The sequence below is a fragment of the Scyliorhinus canicula genome, chromosome 3 (genome assembly GCF_902713615.1).
Source record: "Scyliorhinus canicula chromosome 3, sScyCan1.1, whole genome shotgun sequence".
Classification (NCBI taxonomy): domain Eukaryota; kingdom Metazoa; phylum Chordata; class Chondrichthyes; order Carcharhiniformes; family Scyliorhinidae; genus Scyliorhinus; species Scyliorhinus canicula.
In genome coordinates, this window is record NC_052148.1 from 250,871,820 (window position 1) to 250,893,142 (window position 21,323).

The following is a 21,323-nucleotide window of genomic DNA, read 5'->3' on the forward strand; positions in this document are numbered from 1 at the left end:
AACCTGGGACCCTGGAGCTGTGAAGCGATTGTGCTATCCACAAGGCTACCGTGCTGCCTTAAATGGTGGGACAGACTTGAGGGGCTGAATGGCCTACTCCTGTTCCTATGTCCCTAATACACATAATGTGGGGTCAGTTAATTAATGCTTCAGAATACAAGTGTCTACCAATCTTACTTCCAATGTACTGCTGCACCTTGCGTTTGCTGTGGAATTCCATTTACTGGTGAATTTAATTCCATTCTCAAATCATTTATATACAAACCAAGAACGGCATTGGACCTTTCATGGGTTTGGGAAGCCCTATTACATATTTCCCCTCATTGAGATTCAGTATCTTCTGCTTACTTCTCGTTATGCAGATTTCATAGAATCCCGAGCACAGAAGGAAGCCATTCGGCCCATCGGGTCTCCACCCACCCTCTGAAAAAGCACCGTACCCAGGCCCATGCCCCCGTCCATCCCTGTAACCCCACCTAACCCGCACGCCTTTGGACTGTGGGAGGAAACCGGAGCATCCGGAGGAAACCCACGCAGACACGAGGGGAACGTGCGCACTCCACACAGTCACCCAAGGCCGGAATTGTACCCAGATCCCTGGTGCTGTGAGGCAGCAGTGCTAGTCACAATGCCACCATGCCGCCCAGAAGATTAGAATCCATGATAGCCACTAACCTCATGTTGTGAAGGAATATTTCATTTAATGGCTTATCAAAGGCCTTTTGGAAATTTGAGTGCACCACATCATTTCACATCATCCCCATTAATCCTCAAAAGAGTTTCTGTGATTCCACTCTTCTCAGGCTATGTTGTTTTCCATTCATTAAGCTATTTTTGTACATGTGCTTTTGTAACTTGCTTGTGATAATTCACATCCTGCTAATGGGTTAGGCCGTGCCAGGTTTGATTCCATCATCTTTTGAACATTATATTTAACTGTTTCCCATTTGTTGGAACGCTGGGTATTCATTGATTAACCACACAATGATAATAATGCTATAAAAATCTCTTTCCTAGCCGCTCAAAGCATTCAAAGATAAAATTTGGGTGAGATTTTATTGGGTTTTTAGCCTCTTAAAGCCAGTTGAATTTCTGTTTTCGTTCATGTCATATTAACAAGACATACACAACACGTGCTGATTGCTGCCATACCCAATTTTTTTTTTTCAATTAAGGGGCAATTTAGCATGGCCAATCCACCTAACCTGCACATCTTTGGGTTGTGGGGGTGAAACCCACGCAGACACGGGGAGAATGTGCAAACTTCACACAACAGTGACCCAGCGCCGGGATTCGAACCCGGGTCCTCAGCACCGCAGTCCCAGTGCTAACCACTGCGCCACGTGCCACCCGCTACCTATATTGTTATGTGTAAGGTATGGTTTGGTTCTATGCCTCTATGTTCTCCCAACTTCCACCCCCCCCTCCCCCCCTCCCCCCTCCCCCCTCCCCTGCTCTCCCCCCTCCCCCCTCCCCTGCTCTCCCCTCCCTCCCATTTCTTTTTGTTTGTGTCTGTGGTTCTTCTGTGGATCCCACCTCCCTCTGGCTTATTGGCTGTTGGCTACAAACAGGTCTTGGAACAGATTGGTGAATGGCTCCCACATTTTGAGGAAGCCCTCTTCCTACCCCCGGATGCTGAATTTGATTTTCTCCATTTGGATAAATTCTGATCGGTCAGACAGCTAGTCCGCAGCTTTGGGCATTGCCGCTGATCGCTAGCCAAGCAGGATTCGCCAGCAGGCAATTAGGAAGGCGAAGGCAAGGGTGTCGGCCCTCCTCCCCAGAAAGAGTTCTGGCTGCTCTGATACCCCAAAGTCTGCCATTCTCGGGTACGGCTCCATCCTCATCTCCACAATCTTGGACATCGCCTCGAGGAAGGCTGCCTGGAACCCGAAAAGTCTGGGGCATGGCCAGAACATGTGGGCATGTTCACATTTGTCCTCCCCCTCCAGGAAGAACCTACTCATTTGGATTCTGGTTAAGTAAGCTTTGCGCACCCCCTCTAGCTGCATTAGCCTCGTACAAGTGAAGGTGGAGTTGACCCTGTGCAATTCTCCGCTCCAGAGTCCCCACCCTGGCAAAACGGTGGTGCAGTGGTTAGCACTGCTGCCTCAGGTCGCTGAGGTCACAGGCTCGATCCTGGCCCCGGGTCACTGTCCGTGTGGAATTTGTACATTCTCTCCATGTCTGCGTGGGTCTCCCACACACAACCCAAAAAGATGTGCAGGATAGATGAATTGGCCACGCTAAATTGCCCCTTAATTGGGAAAAAAAATGAATTGGATACTCTAAATTTATTTTAAAAAAGAGTCCCCACCCTATTTAAAACCCTTGGTCCAACTCCCATTCTTCTCTTGTCTCATCCAGTGGAGTGGGTACCTTTCTCAGTCGTCGCCCATACAGGTCCCAATAGTTTCCGCTTCCTAGGATGTCCACGCCCAGTAGGTTTTCTAGGAGCGATTGTTGCGGGGGCCATGGGTATGTCTTTATTTCCCTACGTAAGACATTTTTGACTTTGCATGCATCTTAATTTGTTTCCCACAGTCAATTGGAGCCTCTCTGCTAGTTCCTCTAGTGTTGGCAGTCTATTGTCTGTGTAGATGTCCCTAACTGTCAACATCCCCACCTTTTGAAGTTGGCATCCATTTTGGCTGGCGCCAACCTGTGTTTGTTGCAGATGGAGCCTTAATGGACATCTCGGTTAATTTGTCGCAGTTGATTCCACGACTGGAGAGTGGCTATCACCACTGGGCTCATTGAGCACTTGGTCGGTGGGGATGGGAGTGCTGCAGTGGCCTGGGCTCGGAGGGAGGTCCCCATGCAGGAGCTCTCCTCCATTCATATCCATTAGGCCTGTGGTTTATCCACCTCTACTTTTTCCGTTGATGTTGACCAGTGCAGGTTTGGGAGGGTGTGCCTTCCCCCATGACTCTTGTTCTTTGCAGAGCTTTTTTGGTGATGCTAGGGTTCTTCTCCACCCCACCCCCCCCCCAACCACCACACACACACACATAAGCACCGTGATCAATTATTCACTGAGTTGAAAAAGGCTGTGGGTATATACACCAGTGTGGATCTAAACAAGAAGAGGTAACTGGAAACTACGTCCATCTTGATCGTCTGCACCCTCCCTGTCAGGGAGAGTGGGAGTGTGTCCTACCTCTGCAGGTCCTTTTTTCCTTCCTCCACCAAGCTGGTCAGGTTTCACTTGTGGATCCCGTGTCCACAAGTGGAGCTGGTGATGTTCATCTGTACGCTCGCCGAGGGGAGCATTGTACAGGAGTTTCACCCAGGCAGTGATCCCAGTTCCAAGCCCAAACTGCCCCAGTACCTCTAAGAGGTACTTCCATTCGACTCTGTCAAAGGCCTTTCCTACATCCAGAGAGATGATCATTTCTAGCGTTCTCTCCCCAGATAGTGTCATCATCATGTTTAGCAGGCGCCTGATGTTTGATGTTAGCTGTCCACCCTTGACAAAGCCCATCTGGTCTTCTGCCACCACCTCTAGATGTAATTCTCCAGTCGCTAGACAGGATCTTGCCCAGTATTTTCGCGTCTACTTTTAGTAAAGAAATGAGTCTTTAGGAACCGCATTCTGCTGGGTGTGGTAGTCACCACTGATTGTATTATAGTTGTTATTAGAGGTAATACAGTAAGGCTCCTGTACTACAGGTACGGGGATAAATCCCTGCCTGCTGGCTCCGCCCAGTAGGCGGAGTATAAATGTGTGTGCACACCGAGCTGCTCCCATTCTGGTAGCATCAATTTATTAAGCAGAGATGTTACAGCGATGGAACTACACATCAAGCCTGATCGCCTGCAGTTACACCCTCAAGCAGCCAACGCCACGTCGGCCTTCGACCACTGGCTAGCTTGCTTTGAAAGCTACCTCGGATCATTGACTGAACAACCTTCGGATGCACAGAAGCTCCAGATCCTGTACTCACGGGTGAGCTCCGAGATTTCTCCTATTATCCGGGACGCGGCCACTTACGCTGAAGCTATGGAGCTTCTGCAAGGACACTATATCCAACGGATCAACAAACTCTACGACAGGCACCTCCTGTCCACAAGGCAGCAACTCGCCGGTGAGTCATTAGACGATTTCTGACGTGCCCTGCACATCCTGGCGAGGAACTGCAATCGCCAGGCAGTTTCGGCTGTTGAACATACCGAACTCTTAATCAGGGACGCTTTTGTTACGGGCACGGGGTCTGCGCACATCCACCAGCACCTATTAGAAGGGGGTACGCTCGACCTCGCGGCGACCAGGCAGCTCGCAAACTCGCTAATGGTAGCCTCCCGTAATGTACAGTCGTACGCCCCCGTCCACAGGGTGCCCTCATGGACATCGTGGGCCCCACCAGCTGATGGCCACAGCCCACGCCAAGCTTGCGCCATGCGGCAGCCAGCCAACCCCAGGGGGCCCAAATGTTATTTCTGCGGGCAGACCAAACACCCCCGGCAGAGCTGTCCGGCGCGGAGTGCAATCTGCAAGACCTGCGGGAAGAAGGGACATTTCGCTGCTGTGTACCAGGCCTGGTCGATTGCTGCTGTATCTAGGCCCAACGTTCCTGCAACGCCCACGTGCGACCCGTGGGCGCTGCCATTTTTGTCCCTGCTGACCACATGCGGCTCGTGGGCGCCTCCATCTTTAATGCTGCCTGCCATGTGTGCCCCGTGGGCGCCGCCATCTTCGCCGCCATTTTGGACGGCGCCTCAGGACCCCTGCTCGCGGGGACTTTGTCTGGCCGTTCATCGCCTGACATCACCGCCGACCAGCCTACCAACACCAGCCGCAGCTCGCCTCCAACACGCTCGACCAGTCCCAGCTGCACAACCTCGGAACCGCGACGACGACAGTGAAAGTCGATGGGCAGAAGACCTCCTGCCTTCTTGACCGCGGGAGCACGGAAAGCTTCATCCACCCCTCTACGGTAAGGCACCGCTCCCTCGCGGTACACCCCGTTACCCAGAAAATCTCCCTGGCCTCCGGATCCCATTCCGTGGAAATCCGGGGGTACTGCATCGCCACCCTCACCGTCCAGGGCGTAGAGTTCAGCAACTTCCGGCGCCACGTCCTCCCCGACCTCTGCGCTGCTCTGTTACTCGGCCTGGACTTCCAGTGCAACCTCGAAAGCCTAACTCTAAAATTCGACGGACCCCTACCACCCCTCACCGTATGCGGCCTCACGACCCTTAAGGTCGATGCACCTTCCCTGTTTGCAAACCTCACCCGGATTGCAAACCCGACGCCACCAGGAGCAGACGGTACAGTGCCCAGGACAGGACTTTAATCAGGTCAGAGGTCCAGCGGCTGTTGCAGGAAGGCATCATTGAGGCCAGCAACAGCCCCTGGCGAGCCCAAGTGGTAGTAGTAAAGACTGGGGAGTAACACAGGATGGTCATTAACTACAGTCAGACCGTCAATCGGTACACGCAGCTCGACGCATACCCCCTCCCACGAATATCTGATATGGTCAACCAGATTGCACAGTACCAGGTCTTTTCCACAGTGGACCCGAAATCTGCCTACCACCAGCTCCCCATCCGCAAGGCGGACTGCCAATACAATGCGTTCGAAGCAGACGGCCGCCTTTACCATTTCCTTAGGGTTCCTTTCGGCATGACTAACGGGGTCTCAGTCTTCCAACGTGAGAGGGACCGAATGGTTGACCGGTACGGGTGCGGGCCACCTTCCCGTACCTAGATAACGTCACCATCTGTGGCCACGACCAGCAGGACCACGATGCCAACCTTCTCAAATTTCTCCATACCGCCAAACTCAACCTCACGTACAAATAGGAGAAGTGCGTATTCCACACCAACCACTCAGCCATCCTTGGCTATGTCGTGGAAAATTGAGTTCTAGGGCATGACCCCGATCGCATGCGCCCCCTCCTCCCCCAAGGCCCTGAAACAATGCCTGGGGTTTATCTCCTATTATGCCCAGTAGGTCCCTAACTATGCGGACAAGGCCTGCCCGCTCATCCACTCCACCATTTTCCCCCTGATGTCTGAGGCCCACCAGGCCTTCAACCGTATCAAGGCCGACATTGCCAAGGCCACGATGCACGTGGTCGACGAGACCCTCCCCTTTCAGGTCAAGAGCGATGCATCGGACGTCGGTCTGGCCGCCACCCTCAACCAGGCAGGCAGGCCCGTGGGGTTCAGTGCTCCCATTTGCACTCATGTTCATAAGGAACACTGTTTCCACTTCCACAGGATACACACCACACACACTCATGACCGGACGCCCTATGAAAGGTACAGAATTCCTTTTAGGACTGGACATGACTAGCCCCGAAGTGACGGCCCTCACACACGAAAAGACGGTTAAAGACCTAGTTGAGACTGTGAGGTCTGCACAGCTCGCAGCCGCAGTTCGACTAGGCAAACGACGTCAGCAAAGCACTGCGTGCTTTGACAAGACTGTTCACCCCACAGAATTCCAGGTTGGGCAACAGGTAATGTTATCTGTTTACAACCCCAGCAGTTTTTTGGCTCCAAAATATTCCGGTCCATACTCAATTTCGGATAAAATTAGCCCCTCAGTTTACAGGATAAAATATCCTAATGGGAAGACCGCGTGGTTCCATATTAACCAGCTAAAAGCATATGGGACACAGTCTAACCATGCTCACCATGTCCTGCTAGACGCAGCAGAACACTTCACCCCACCCACCAGAGACACTTTTCCACCATCCCCCTCACAGACCAGTTCATCATCGGACTCGCCCACGACTCCGCCCACAGACCACGACAGACCACGCCCCGAAACGCCCACAAGCTGCCACAGCAGAGACAGCAGGACAGACACTGACTCTGAGGACAGTGACAGCACACAGCCATACAGTCCACACTGCACCAACTACGACCCCGACTCCAGTGACCCCATGGAAGTCACTTACCTTAAAAACCCAGAACCACCACCCGACCCCGACTACCCCGACAACACACTTGACACAACACTATGGCACAGGGACAATTCATACAGACTTGTCCGCAATGACGAAAGTGACCCCCGGTCACACAATTCGAAAATATCATGCCTGATCCACACAAGGGTGTGGGATCCGGGAGAGCAGGACGACACGGTGTCTGAATCCCGACACGGCAACCCCTTTGTGACCCTGTTCACAGAGGCAGAGTCAAAGTGAGGTGTCCAGATGATGTAAAATAGGAATCGTTTGAGGGAAACGATGTCCTTTCTGATGGAACCTGCACGTATGTTTGTCTATCGTTTTATGTTTGTTTGTCTTTCAGGAATGTAAATGGTTCAGTTGGAGGATGGACATCTTCTTTTCAGCTGAAAAGATTGTGACCACCTCACACACACGTTAGTTTGTCCGCAGATATCTCTGAGAACTTCGGTTCAGTCCTCAGTGGGAGCATCTTGGCCCCCTTGTTTTTAGGTGCCCCTCTATTCGGCGAATAGAGGCTGCAAGTCACGGTTAACACATTCGTACCCGTTTAATCCAGGTTACTCAGGCAGTGGACACACGGCACTGAGGACCCGCCCTGTCTGAGAACCCACTTTGGTCAGCCAAGCTCGGGTATGGCACAGCACGCCCTACCCGGGGATCCCATCCAACTCGTACCCGTAGCGGCCCATACGCAACTCATTCGGACGTTTCTTTCAAGATTTTGTTTTCATTTTTCGTTAGGCAGCCCTTAGGCCGCCATCCCACATGCTATTTACATCCAGGAACATTCGGATGGTAAACTAGCAAAGCCTGCGAGACGGCTCGCAGGAGAAGGATTGTTAGGTGTATTCTGGTCTTCAAATTCGCTTTTGAAAAAAAAAAAATGAGGGGAGTCACAGGGTGTGACTTGGCCAGTCATTTTTAAAGGGTCAATCGGAATATAAAAGACAGATGCACTAACAGGTAAAGATCTTAAACTGTGTATTGACAGATACTGTGCTTGATCCCATAGCTTTCGAAGGAAGAGACAGGGATCGAAGCAAGGATTGTCCATACAGGAGGAAGAAAGAAGGAAAACCAAGTTGAAGATGATGGAAGCTCACTTATTGTTGTTAACTGTTATATCTGTTTGTGTGGAAGCAAGACACGTTTCCCCCACAACCCCCACAGTAAATGTTTCCCTTACAACCACTTCCCAGTGCTCAGCTCTGATCAGTGAGGTTCAGACCTGGTGCACTAAATTTATGACATGGTACTCCATGTCATACGTAATCGAATCACTACTGGTGATTGCGATCCTCATTATACTGGTACAGACCCTCAGGTTGAGGAAATGGAAGAGGAGAGCCTCCCGTTCCTGCCCCTCAACCGTCTATGGAGTTCAATCTCCCATCTTCAGATTTCACCAAGCCCCTCAGCCCCTCACTGATTAAAGCACTCTGTAAATAAAAATTCGACCCTGTATTGTATTGTCCTATACTCGACTGCCGAGTTAGGAAATGTGATGTTGTGGTGTGAATGGTTAAGGTTTTAGAGTGTGATGAAATGTTTAAGTTAAGGTTAAGGATAATTGTGATAGGTAGAGGTTCCCAGTTTGGTAATGCATGTCCCCTTTGACATAGCGCCAAGTAGAGATGTAAGGTAAAAATGTTTTCTTCCCATAGTTTAAGATAGAGTAGCCCAGGAACTGGCAAGAGGTCAGGGGACACAAAGAAGGCAACCCAGATGCACTCAAGGCGACGTACATTGTGATCCTTCACAATATTTTGATTGTGAGGATCACAAGGAGGGAATGTAGCCACCTAAAATGGACGCTGAGCTACAAAATAAGCCAAGCGCTAAGACTGCAGGGAAACAGGCAGTTTAGCCAGAACGGCAGTCTGCAAAGAGAGCATTTTGCATTCTGCAAGTAGCAGAAACCAGTTTGGGCTCAGGTGAGAAGACCTTAGCTAGGTGCAAATGGCACAACGCTTTGCATGCTAATGAGGCAATCAGACCTGAACACCCACACAATAGATACATTTGATTCTGAATGGACACATTTGAATCACGGCCCAGACATCGAGGCACCAGAAACCTCCAAACAAAAGGGCATAAGAAACGCCCCCCCCCCCATCACGGAGACCCCCTCGCATTGGGGAATTCAAACAGTATCGATGAGGAATTGACCCAATAGATAACCAAAGGTTAAAGCCCGCGCAAGAAGAGGGAAGGACATTGGGGTCCCTATAAAAGACGGGACCCTCGTGTTGTCCGGTCTGTTTTGTGCTCCGGCTTAACTTCGATCAAGGTCTGTTGTTCCGTGCTCCGGCCCTGACCAAGACCTTGAAGCTACATCCTGACTCCAGCCGTTGAGCACCAGCCGCCGAACCGTAAGTGCCAGTACGACGCTCGCTACGTGAACTAAGCCCGCTAGAACCCCCAGTGACCAGAACGCTTGCTGAAGGTTGCAGCCCAAGACCAGGACGAAGGCCTCGCTCCCTGACCTTGCCTGTTCCTGTTAGATAAGTATTCTGATTACTTTAGTTTAGTCATAGCTTAGTCTCTTAGTGTGTGCATGAGTATTTATTATAACTGTATAATAAATATTATCGTTTGGACCTTACTAATCGGTGTATCGTCTTTATTACTTTGAACTTGACCTTGGAATACTCGTGACGGTGTCTATACGGCACCTGGCGACTCCTAAGCTGAATAAATACATAGAACAGAGCCTAGTAGTGTTAAGCACACGACCTTACGGAGGCGTGTTAATACACTCCAATAAACGCGTTTTACGCCCATAGTAAAACGTGCAACAACTTCATAAATGCCCCTAACCGGCCCTACTCCATTGCGGAGGTCAGGGCTGTCACCAGAGACTGCCAGGTCTGCGCGGAGTGCAAACCGCACTTCTACCGGCCAGACCGAGTGCACCTGGTGAAGGCCTCCCACTCGCTTGAATGCCTCAGCATGGACTTCAAAGGGCCCCTCCCCTCCACTGACCGAAACATGTACTTCCTGAACATGATCGATGAATACTCTTGATTCCCCTTCTCCATCCCATGGCCCGATATGACGTCTGTCATGGTCATTAAAGCACTCAACAGCATCTTCGCCCTGTTCGGTTTCCCTGCTTACATCCACAGCGACCGGGAATCCTCCTTTATGAGTGATGAGCTGCGTCAGTTCCTGCTCAGCAAGGGCATTGCCTCGAGCAGGACGACCAGCTACAACCCCCGGGGAAACGGGCAGGTGGAGAGGGAGAATGGGACGGTCTGGAAGGCCGTTCTGCTGGCCCTGCGGTCCTCCTCGACGCACTCCACTCCATTCGATTGCTACTCTGCACTGCAACTAATGAAACCCCCCATGAACGTCTCCTTGCCTTCCCCAGGAAGTCCACCTCCAGGGCTTCGCTCCCAACATAGCTGGCAGCTCCTGGACCCATCCTCCTCCGCAAACACGTACGGATCCACAAGGCGGACCCGTTGGTCAAAAGGGTACAACTACTGCATGCGAACCCGCAGTACACCTACATGGCGTATCCCGACGGGCGCCAGGACACAGTCTCCCTCAGGGACCTGGCACCAGCTGGATCCCCACCCACGGCCCACCACCCGACACCCCTCCCCCCCTCTGATTGCCCGGGTGCCACTCACCCTCCCCCAGCGCACCTCACCACAGCCCCCGCCTCAGGACGATCCGTCCTCCCACTGGTTCCACCCGGGGATGAAGATGAGGACAACACACTCCCGGAGTCACAGGTGACCAAGTCAGCGCCTGCATCACCACCGGGACCGAGTCGCTCACAGCGGAGGATCAAGGCACCCGACTGGCTGAATTTGTAAATTTTAACCAAACTGTAAACTTTAATTTTTCACAAACCTGCAAATCTTTCCATCACCCCCGCTGGACTCTTTTTTAACAGGCGGTGAATGTGGTAGTCATCACAGATTGTATAATAGTTGTTATTAGAGGTAATACGGTAAGGCTCCTGTACTACAGGTACAGGGGTAAATCCCTGCCTGCTGGCTCCGCCCAGTAGACGGAGTATAAATGTGTGTGCACACCGAGCTGCTCCCATTCTGGTAGCAGCTGCAGGAGGCCTCGCATCTCTGCTTAATAAAGCCTCGATTATTCTCTACTCTCATCTCGTCGTAATTGATAGGGCATCACTGGGCTTTTGTCCTTTTTATTTCGGGGTAATTATTTTAAACACCCAGACTGAGCCCCGAATGGCACCCACAGTATTCCCAATGCCACCGCCGCCCCCGCCAAGGGATTCCTCTCGGAACTCCCCTGACCCCAGCAGTATATGATTCCCCAACTGGCAGTCCCATCTCTAAGCTGCCCCTCCCCCAATCCGAAACCGCACCCCACCCCCCGCCCCAGCGCAAGCAGAACTAGCACCTCTTCCAAGCGGACCCAAACCCCAGACAACATGAGAGAGGACACACAGAGCTGACCATCACCCATCCCACACCCTGGGGTGGAACTGATCTGACCCACCCCACTCTGTGGAGAGGTCCCGATTGACCCCCCCCCCCCACCCCCCACCCCTCCCCCACTGGATTGTACTCGGCCCACCCACACATTTTCCCCCCCCACCGCCTGGAGTAGGCCTGACCCACCTACATCTAACCCCCTACCCCAATGGAGTGACCCGGCTCCCCACTCTGGGCCTCTCTCACATCCACCTGGAGCAGACCAGAAACCCCCCCCCCCCCCCCCCCCCCCATCCCACCCCCGCAACCACAGTGGACCCGACCTGACTACCCCTGGACTTCCCAAATTCCATGACTTTCCTGGATGCTTATCTGACCACTGGCCTGTCAGGTCCACCGAGCCATTTAAATTGGACAGTGCAGTTTGCTGAGTTTGCTGGAGTTACACCAGGCTGGGGTCTGCAGCAACTCTTTCACTGCAGGCTCCAAGCAGCTGCAGCTGTCAGAGGCTTCAACGTCTTTCAGAGCAGGGCTAGTGCACTTTAAACTCCTGTAATTCCAGCAGAACATCACTTTACACTGCTGGCTGGAGGTTATGACCCATTGGTCTTCGATCAAGGGGTTCTAAAGCCATTGGTGTGAAGTATTTCTTGTTGATTCTCACTTCAGATGTTGTCCCGCTCCCCTTTAAATCTGCCATCATTACACCTCTGCTCAAAAAAACAACCATTGCCCCACCACCTTTGCAAATACCATTCCCAACTCCAATGACCCTTTCCTCTTCAAAGTCCATTAACGTGTCTCCCAAAAGATCGCCATCTTTCCCGGACACAGCCTGTTTGAATCCCTGCAATCAGGTTTCTGCGCCATCACAGTCCCAAAATAGCTCTTTGGCCAAGCTTTTTGTCATTCGATCTAATATCTCCTTATGTGGCTCAGCTTTATACTTTGTCTTGTGAAGCACCTTGGGACATTTCATTACATTAAATGTGCGATATAAATATAAGGTGTTATTGTTGAATCCAAGACCAGCTAGCCAATTGCGTATTGTGTAGTCTCTGGAGAAACCAACTCCCATTAACATTTAAACATCTTCTGCCTGGGCACCTCTTTTTTAAACCTGTCAGAACACACGGCTGCAAAAAATCCAACCTTAAAAATAACTACTGTCTGAGGGGAAAAATAGTCAAAAAGCCGTGAGCATTACTTCATTGCAAATATGCTGAATATTCAAAGAGACAAAACAGGCATAATGCTCCAACAACTTCTCACTTATTTTCCAAATACATGTGTCTATGTTTCTGCTCTATTTTGTTTTGCAAAAATATACTTTATTCGTAAAATATAGGAAAGAACCATAAGACCATAAGACATAGGAGCAGAATTAGGCCACTCGGCCCATCGAGTCTGCTCCGCCATTCAATCGTGGCTGATATTTTCTCATCCCCATTTTCCTGCCTTCTTGCCATAACGCCTGATTCCCTTATTAATCAAGAACATATCTATCTCTGTCTTAAAGACACTCAGGAATTTGGCCTCCACAGCCTTCTGTGGCAGAGTTCCACAGATTCACCACCCCCTGGCTGAAGAAATTCCTCCTCATCTCTATTTTAAAGGATCACCCCTTTAGTCTGAGATGGTGTCCTCTGGTTCTAGTTTTTCCTACAAGTGGAACATCCTCTCCATGTCCACTCTATCCAGGTCTTGCAGTATCTGTAAATTTCAATAAGATCCCCCCTCATCCTTCTAAACTCCAACGAGTACAGACCCAGAGTCCTCAACCGTTCCTCATATGACAACATTCTTGTGAACCTCTTATGGACCCTTTCCAAGGCCAGCACGTCCTTCCTCAGATACGTGGCCCATACGGGGCAGCAGGGTAGCATGGTGGTTAGCATAAATGCTTCACAGCTCCAGGGTCCCAGGTTCAATTCCCGGCTGGGTCACTGTCTGTGTGGAGTCTGCACGTCCTCCCCCTGTGTGCGTGGGTTTCCTCCGGGTGCTCCGGTTTCCTCCCACAGTCCAAAGATGTGTGGGTTAGGTGGATTGGCCATGCTAAATTGCCCGTAGTGTCCTAATAAAAGTAAGGTTAAGGGGGGGTTGTTGGGTTACGGGTATAGGGTGGATACGTGAGTTTGAGTAGGGTGATCATGGCTCGGCACAACATTGAGGGCCGAAGGGCCTGTTCTGTGCTGTACTGTTCTATGTTCTATGTTCTAAAACTGCTCACAATACTCCAAACAGGGTCTGACCAGACCCTTATACAGCCTCAGAAGTACATCCCTGCTCTTGTAGTCTAGCCCTCTTGAACGTAGCAAACAACATTTCAAAGTGGCCATCACACAAAGTGCAATAATATTCAGGTTCTTTACATACAGCTGTTTCATTCTGAGGTGCTTCAATACAGTCAAAGAAAGATTACAGGCATTTCAAAATGGTCATTACAAATGGTACAAATGTATTTAAGTTGTCTACATAGATCATGTTGCTCTCTGAGGTGCTTCCGTACAATTGTGACAAACGTAATATTCACCGTATATATTTAATGTGAATCATACAGCCCAAGGAGGTTCTATACAATTCCCCTCCCCGAGGTTCACTATGGCTGAAATTTCTCAGACAGCGAACATCTCCCATTGCGCCTCTGCAGGGTTGCTCCAAAGATTAATGTCTCCCTCAGCATGTAGTCCTGGGATTTGGATGTGCTAGTCTGTAACACTCAGTTGGGGACAACTCTTTGTACTGGAAGACCAACAAGTTTTGGGCAGACCAAAGAGCGACTTTCACAGAGTTGCTGATCGTTCAGCAACACCTCATGTTTGTCTCGGTGTGCAGCCCTGTGAACGGGCCATGGAGCACAGAATCCTGCCTCACGGGTCTGTTCAGATGAACCTTGACAAAAACCACGTCATCTCTCGCCAAATCTTCTTTGCAAAGGCACATTCTGCAAGGAGTCTCTTCCCCACCACAGCCACCATGAGGACAGCCTGTAAATGGGTTGAGACTCCAGGTGTGTAGAAAGGATCCATCAGGGAGGGCTTCTCTCACCACCAGCCAAGCTAGGTATTGTTACTTGTTTGAAAGTTTTGATGATGAGACATCCTGCCAGATGATCTTGACAATCTGGATCTTGGCCCAATCTGCACCACATACAGCAACACTGTGAGTGCCTCACACCTGATGACCATGTTCTTAGCTGGGAGAGGGAGCTTTGTTCCCACTTACCCAGTTTTTGTTTCATTATACACAATTGCTCCTTCCAGCTTCTAATGCATGCTCTGGTCCCTCCAAACCATATCTCTGTATCTCAAGCAGTCTGACTTGACGGTGTAGGGGACAAAGGATCGGACAGCGCAGTTCCCAAAGCACATGGTCTCGCTCTTGCACAATTTGAGAGTGACTATGGTGAGGGTAGGGCCTTTTAAGGATAAACAAGGTAATCTATGTGCGGATCCACAAGGGATGGGAGAAGTCCTAAATGAATATTTCTCGTCAGTATTTACTGTTGAGACTCGAATGAGCAGGTTCTTCCCGGAGGTGGAGGACAAATGTGAACAGTGCCAGAGGCTCCCGGCCAATCACACCCACATGTTTTGGGCTTGCCCCAAGCTTGCTGGGTTCTGGACAGCCTTCTCCAAGGCAATGTCCAAGGTTGTGGGGGTGAGGGTGAAACCACGCCCAATAGTGGCAATCTTTGGGGTATCGGAGCAGCCAGAGCTACACATGGGCCCTCGCTTTCGCTTCCCTAATCGCGGAAAATAGGGAAACCACAAGAGACGAGGAAGGGTGCTGAAACCAATGTGGGTGTGGGGTGGGGATATCACAGGCCAATCCAGATGGCAGCAGAATATAAGTACAGTTAGTCAAATGAAGGACAAAACAACCTCTCTGGAAAATAAGGCAAATTAGCGCGGGCAAGAAAAATGTAATGTATATAAGTAACAACTGTTTATAAATATGAGAAAAGCCAATAAAAAGATTTTCCAAAAAAAAATGAGAAAGGGTGTCTTGAGGAGTGTGCATATTACAGAGAAGGAGGTGATGGAGGTGTTAAAGTGCATCAAGATAGATAAATCCCCGGAACCTGATGAAATGTCTCCCGGGACATTGTGGGAGGTTAGGGAGGAAATTGGCGGCCCCCTAGATGAGATATTTGAATCATCGACAGCCACAAGAGAGGTGCCTGAAGATTGGAGGATAGCAAATGTTTAAGAAGGGCTGTCGGGATAAGCCTGGGAACTACAGACCGGTGAGCCTTACTTCTGTAGTGGATTAATTGTTAGAAGGTATTCTGAGGGACCGGATCTCCAGGCATTTAGACAGGCAAGGGCTAATTAGGGAAAGTCAGCATGCTTTGTCAGGGGAAAGTCATGTCTCACGAATTTGATTTAGTTTTTTTGAAGGGGTAACCAAGAAGGTATGCAGTCGACGTTGTCTACATGGACTTAACAAGGCCTTTGACAAGGTACTGCATGGTAGGTTGTTGCAAAAGGTAAAATCTCATGGAATCCAGGAAGATGTAGCCTATTGGATAAAAAATTGGCTTGGCAACCAAAGCCAAAGGGTGGTTGTGGAGGGTTGTTTTCAAACTGGAGGCCTATGACCAGCGGTGTGGTGTGCCTCAGAGATCGATGCTGGGTCCACTGTTATTTGTGTTATATATAAATGATTCGGATGAGAATGTAGGAGGCATGGTTAGTAAGTTTGCAGATGACACCAAGATTGGTGGCATAGTGAATAGATCAAACCCGAGATCCGCATAACACCACCTTGGCGAGCCAGACGACGGATTGCTGGTTTTGGTCATAGTGTCATGGAATCTACAGTGCAGAAGGAGGCCATTCAGCCCATCAAGTCTGTACCGGCACTTGGAAAGAGCACCCAAGCCCATGCCTCCACCCTATCCCCGTTACCCAGTAACCCCACCTAACCTTTGTTTCTGGCAATTTATCATGGCCAATCCACCTAACCTGCACATCTTTGGACTGTGGGAGGAAACCCACGCAGACACGGGGAGAACGTGCAGAGTCCGCACAGACAGTGACCCAAGCTGGGGATCGAACCGGGGACCCTGGAGCTGTGAAGCAACTGTGCTACTGTGCTGTCCCACGGAAGATTATATAAGATTGGAAAAGGATCTTGGCCAATTGGGCCAGTGAGCCGATGAATGGCAGATGGAGTTTAATTTGCATAAATGTGAAGCGATGCATTTTGGTACATCAAATCAGGACAGGACACACTCAGTTAATGGTAGGGAGTGAGGGAGAGTTACAGAACAAAGAGATCGAGGAGTACTAGTTCATAGTTCCTTGAAGGTGGAGTCGCAGGTGGACAGGGTGGTGAAGAAGGCTTTCAGCAAGCTAGGTTTTATTGGTCAGAATATTGAATACAGGAGCCGGGACATCTTGTTGCAGCTGTACAAGACATTGGTAAAACCACACATGGGATGCTGTGTTCAGTTCTGGTCACCCTATTATAGGAAGGATATTGTTAAACCAGAAAGAGTGCAGAGGAAATTTACGAGGCTGCTACCAGGACTTGATGGTCTGAGTTATAAGGAGAGGCTGGATAGGCTGGGACTGTTTTCCCTGCAGTGTAGGAGGCTCAGGGGTGATCTTATAGAGGTCAAAAAAATAATGAGGAGCATAGATACAGTAGATAGTCAGCATCTTTTCCCAATGGTAGAGGAGTCTAGAACTAGAGGGTATAGGTTTAAGGTGAGAGGAGAGAGATACAAAAGAGACCAGAGGGGAAATTTCTTCACACAGAGGGTTGTGAGCATCTGGAACGGGCTGTCAGAGGCAGTGGTAGAGGCGGGTACAATTTTGTCTTTTAAAAAGCAGTTAGACAGTTACATGGGCAGGGTGGGTATGGAGGGATATGGGCCAAATGGGGGCCAGTGGGCTAGCTTAGTGATAGAAACTGGGCAGCATGGACAAGCTGGGCCAAAGGGTCTGTTTCCATGCTGTAAACATCTATGACTATGATTTACTGTGGAACCCGAGGCCAGTTTGAACTGGTTGTAGATGTTAATCAACCTGTGCACCAACTGCAGATCAGTACCAAACATTGCCCGAATCACATGGATTATCATGCTTTGTTACTTCCCTGGCCATATTTATAAGGATTGGGACCAATAGATTTTGAAGACAAGGGATGCGATTCAGTGACCCTGTTCCACCCGCCAGGGATCCGGACACAACGCGTGAATCGCGCTCGAACAAAAGATTGGGCTCCGCACCAGGTTGATCACGGGTCACCCGACTTGCTCCGCCCAGCGCGATCTGGATCTCGTCCTCGCTTGTGGCTCATTTAAATAACAGGGCGCCGTCTAGCAACCGCACCTTGTGGGTGAGGGGTCTCCCAGGCCATTGTAGGCTCCCGGGTGGTCGGGGGCAGGACAGGGTGGCACCGGAGCACTCCCCCTGGATAACATATCAAAATGTCACTGGCACCCTGACAGTGCCACACAGGCATCCTAGCACTGCCAGCGTGCCAAGCTGGCCATGCCAAGATGCCCAGGAGCACAAACAAAACTGCAAAGTGCTGTTGGATAGTGGGGTATTTCTTGGCACTGCAGCCACTGAGAAACACCGCAATTAACGTGTCCTTCAGCGGATTTTAACTTGAGTTAACTCAATCGCAGCCAAGATCTGGAGAAATATGATGTGGATGTAGTATTGTTCTCTGCTGTCACAACATACTGGAAGGTAGAGTTACAAAAGGATTACAGAATAAACAATTAAACTAAGGTCTTGGTCTTAAGCTATTAAAACTTACTATGTTATACATTTTGATATGTTATACCCTCCGCTCAGAAAAATCACATGATATGAGCTATCAAAATGACTTTTTTCCAGAAATTCTAAATAATTTTCGATTGTTAGAAGATATGTAATAATGTATCATAATTCAATAAGACTATAATTAAATATTTGACAGTCAGATATTCATTTTCAATTTGTTCAATGTAATTGTTCCATAATTCTGAATGTGTTAAATCTTCTTAGCCTTCATGCAGAGGGGAGTTTTGGCTATCTGCAGGCTTGCCTATATCTGAACAGTATAATGCTTCTGAATGTATTGCATTGGTTGCCATGCATTGGTTGTCAGGTACACATAAGGAATACAATGTAAGCATGGAGTTTAATGTATATCTAGACTCATTTATTGTAAGGAAAATCTCTAGTGATGTTACATCACAGGATTGTATATTTTGATGTTGTGTAATTTTTCATGTTTGAATTATGCAGGACAACATCTCCTGAAGTTAATAGTAGGCAAAACAGATGTTGAAACGAAAGTCCATTTTAATCTGACCAAGATTGGTGCAGCTCGCCACCTAGAGGGAAGTCTAGATATGGTTGCGAGTTGAGATTGGAGATTCAGACTCCCCGTTGTCCTTGTAAGGAATTAATCATTCTAATGTTGTAGCTAATGACCATAGCGGGGTGGCTCAACTTGTTATAGAATTATAGAACAGTACAGCACAGAACAGGCCCTTCGGCCCTCGATGTTGTGCCGAGCAATGATCACCCTACTTAAACCCACGTAACCCGTATACCCGTAACCCAACAATCCCCCCATTAACCTTACACTACGGGCAATTTAGCATGGCCAATCCACCTAACCCGCACATCTTTGGACTGTGGGAGGAAACCGGAGCACCCGGAGGAAACCCACGCACACAGGGGGAGGACGTGCAGACTCCACACAGACAGTGACCCAGCCGGGAATCGAACCTGGGACCCTGGAGCTGTGAAGCATTGATGCTAACCACCATGCTACCGTGAGGCCCCTGTTAATGTAGTATGCGTTTCTAAAATTTACTCTGAGCCACGGCTGCATCTGGTGCAAAGAAAGAATACTGTCAAGTCACATAATGTTGACTCTGGTGGGTGTTTAGAAAAGCTTGCTCTTTTATCCTTTTCTTCTTTGGCAAATCCCTGGGGATTGAGGATGCCTTGGTTTCACTCCACTTCAATGGGTTCTGAGATGGCTGCTCAATCCAGTGTGTAATCTCAGACTCTGCCACATGTGGGGCAGGTGATGTTTGAAAGGTTGGGTAGGTGAGTTGTTGGGAAGTTTGTGCGTTCACACCTCAACCTCATCTTTGCATGTTCCTGACAAAGTCTCCTGATGTGTTTGGTGTCTTCCCGAGTCAAACCCCTCCATTGTGGTCGGTCACAGGGACTCAAGAATAATGGAAATGTTTGATACTTCAGGGATCCATTGAAGGCATCCCTAAAACTTTTCCACTGCATTTCTATACCGCAAGATGTCCCCAAAGCTGCAAAACCTCCAGAATTGGCCCAAAGTCTCCAGCAATTGAGGATCAATCTCCAGGGCATCCTGGAACTCCAGGGCATCCTGGAAAAAGATCAGGGGGCAGTACACAGGGGGTAGTGCCAAGGGACAGTGCTGGGGATGTGCCAGGGGGCAGTGCCAGGGTACTGCCCCTTCCCCATCTGGGGGCTGTACTTATCCTTGCACCCCCGGTGGTTTCTCTTTGCCAGGTTGGTTGGCCCAGACCTGTTGTAAACCCCGCCAATGTGGCATCATATTCATGGTGTGGAAACCTGAATGTGGGGGACCACACAGGGGTGAAGCCCGCTAATGATATTAAAATATATGGTAATGTGGTTCCCTTCCTTTCTGGAAAGGAACCCCGTTATGTCATTGGTGGGGGGATGGGACAATAGACACAGGATATCCCGACAGTGTGGAGGCCGTTCGGGGATTCCTGTTGGATTCTCCGCCACTACCAGCTTTCCTACACGCCCGGAAACACGGGTGGAAAATCCCGGCCTGTGTCATTCCCAAAGGATTAAAAGAAAATGCAATAAGGGCACCTTAAAAAGAACAAAATAAAAAAAAGATTTACTTTTCCATGTGTCACACAAGGCATGACATATTCGCAATTTAAAATATGATACACGTTCCACGTGAACATTGAAGAGAGAATCTTCTTTAAAAGATGGGTTTAAAAAGATCATTGGGCGCGATTCTCCCAAACCGGGAGGAATCGTAAGGCTGGCGTCAAATCCGGGCGGGTTTGATGCCAGCCTCCCCCTCCCCGACCGGGAACCGATTCTGGTCCCCGGTCGGGGCTAGCAGCCCGCGGCCGTGGACTCCGGCATCGCAGGCTTAACGAATTTCGTTAAGCCCGCTTGCCAGAGTTTGCGCCGGCTGACGCGTCACATGATGTCAGCCGCGCATGCGCAGATTGGAAGACTCAAACCCGCGCATGCGCGAATGACGTCATCGCGCATTTGCGCGAAACCCGCGCATGCGCGGGCCGGGATGCCCCTCAGCCGCCCCGCAAAGTGATACAGCGGGGCGGCGGAAGGACAAAGAGTGCGCGGGTATCGGACCCGTTGCCCGCGATCGGTGCCCACCGATAGCGGGCCCATGGCACCCTTGGCACGGCCGTGGTACTGCCGTGCCAATCGGTGCCATGGTTTTAAAAATCGGGACTTTACGGCCGTTTTTACGAACGGCCAGACCAGGTGTGTTTGCCGTTCGTAAAAACAGCCGTAAAGGGCTTGGAACTCGGCCCATCGGCCAGCTGAGAATCGCTGCTGGCCGTAAAAAAACGGCAGCGATTCGTATCGGGAGTCGGGCGTGGGGGGGGGGGAGAATAGCGGGAGGGCGTCAGACGAGCATGGCCGTAAAATTTTACGAACCCCGCTATTCTCCGCACCGTCGTGAGTGCGGAGAATTGCGCCCATTGTGTCCACAAATTGGCCACTGAATTTCTGTGTGGATTCCGTAACCCTGTCATGGAACTGACTCACTGTCTTAAAAGGATGAATGGTGAATTCCAGCCTAACATTACTGCACATTCCCGAAAAGCCATCAGGAGGCATTCCTGCTCATTGAATATGTTCAGGACAGAGATGGAAACATTTCTAGTTATTAAAGACGTCAAGGGATACAGGGATAGCTCGGAAAAAAGGTGCTGAGGTAGAAG